General features: G+C 39.8%; 1 protein-coding gene across 1 annotated transcript in view; it reads right to left on the bottom strand.

Annotated features, from left to right (window-relative positions):
• Positions 1–329: 329 nt before the first annotated feature.
• LOC107474373 (uncharacterized) overlaps positions 330–1,768 on the bottom strand; it is a 31,642-nt gene continuing 30,203 nt past the window's right edge. The window contains exons 4-5 of the transcript XR_008005843.1: positions 747–834; positions 330–599 (exon numbers count right to left, since the gene is read on the bottom strand). The gene's annotated coding sequence lies outside the window, so the exon portion shown is untranslated. The remainder of the gene's footprint in view (positions 600–746; positions 835–1,768) is intronic.

Here is a 1,768-nt window from a genome sequence, read left to right as displayed (position 1 = left end):
CTATATTTACTTTTTGACTGCATGTAGATGAGCAACTGAGAGGGACTCAATTATCAAACAGTGCAAGTTGAATACAGCTAGCGTAACCATGCTGGGGCAAAAGGTTTAATACTAAGCATGATACCAAAAGGTCCATCCTCCTCCAACAATCAGTACCAAAATTCATCCGCAGGATGTTACACACAAGAATATAGACACATGTACATAAGCACTAAATCATTCCACATTGCCAATTCTCATTACAACATAAAAATCAATCAATGAAAGAGCTGCTCAAGCTCAAACTACATAAAAATGAACAACTTCACTCTTATGACACTTACATCAACATTGAGGACTAAAGAAGTGAAGAACTCAACAATCAACAATTAAATAGCTCAGAATTATATAGATCATACCTACTTATTATAGCATTTGCTTCAGCACATGACTGCATAGAAGCACTCGCCTTCCATTGATGTCTTCAATGGCATGTTTCTGTTCAGCATTTACTCTATTAACATCGCCTAGTTCCTTGTGATTTAGATCTACACTTTGTTTAAATTTTTTAATTGATAAAGGTAACATTTTGCAACAGACTCCTTGGCTGATTGTAATTCCTATAAAATGGATTGCAGATTAGGTAAGACATTGTAGACCACATATTAATATAACAAAGAACAACTTGAGATTGAACATTCTTATTTTAAAATATGCATGCAGAGTTTTAGGAGAGAACATAAATTGAAAATACATCAGCTACATACATGTTCATGACGATCAGCAGCTAACACGGTTGTCATTACGCAAAGTATCAATTAATACGACCTGATTCTCCAACGGCTTCCTCAGCTCCTGCCAAGAATAAGATAGGATACAATTGACATGAGAAAAAAGAAGGGTAAGAAAGGAAGAGTTTACCATGCTTAGGATATTGCATCCTTTTAAATTAAGGTACTGTGTTTGATCTTTGAAGGCTTCGAAAATCATCAAGAGAAATGGGACCTGATGACAAGTCATCATATACCCATTTTTCAAGCTAATTTCACTTGTTTTGTTAGCATTTATGCACTTTCTTGTATCCTAAGTAAGTGATTTGGAGTGAAAATGCATAACTTCTTTAAATCAAGCAACCACCATGAATTTAGTGTTAATCCATGAGGTTTGAGCTAATTTTAATTGAATTTTAATTGATTTATAAGCCTCTTGAATTTAGTGATACTTGGAGTGGTTGTTTTGGTTTATTGTAGGTGAAGAAAAGAAAAGAAAAGGAAAAGCGTGGCCTAAGAAGTGTAGCCCAAGGAAAGGAAAGCATGGCCAAAGCAATAGGAAGCGTGCCGCATGCAAAGGGGGAGGCAACATTGCCCTCCACAAGGGCACACTGCCCTCTAGGAGCAACACAAGAGAACCAAACAAGGAAGGCAAATCTGCCCTGCCCACTACAAGGGCAGAGCACAAAATGTGCCTTGGGACCAAGAGAAAGAGAACTTTGCCCTGCCCTTGTGGAGGGCAGAATCGGGCTCTCCAAGGAAGAAATTCAAGAGAAAAATGTCACCCATGCATGCCACAAGACTCGAACAAGGAACCATGAGGAAGCTAAGACTTAAGGATGAGTGCCGTGCCAAGAAGCCAAGGAAATTAAGTGAATTGATGCGTCCTCCGTGTTTCGAACACGGGACAGCAAAGTGGCAACTCTGCCATGCCCTTGGCGCGGGCAGGGCAGCATCTTGTGTGTGGCGCACCAAGAAGCAAATCTGGCGCACCATGGCACGTTCCTGGCAGCATCTGG

The sequence above is a fragment of the Arachis duranensis genome, chromosome 2 (genome assembly GCF_000817695.3).
Source record: "Arachis duranensis cultivar V14167 chromosome 2, aradu.V14167.gnm2.J7QH, whole genome shotgun sequence".
In the NCBI taxonomy this organism is placed as follows: domain Eukaryota; kingdom Viridiplantae; phylum Streptophyta; class Magnoliopsida; order Fabales; family Fabaceae; genus Arachis; species Arachis duranensis.
This window is presented reverse-complemented; position numbering and strand designations above follow the sequence as displayed.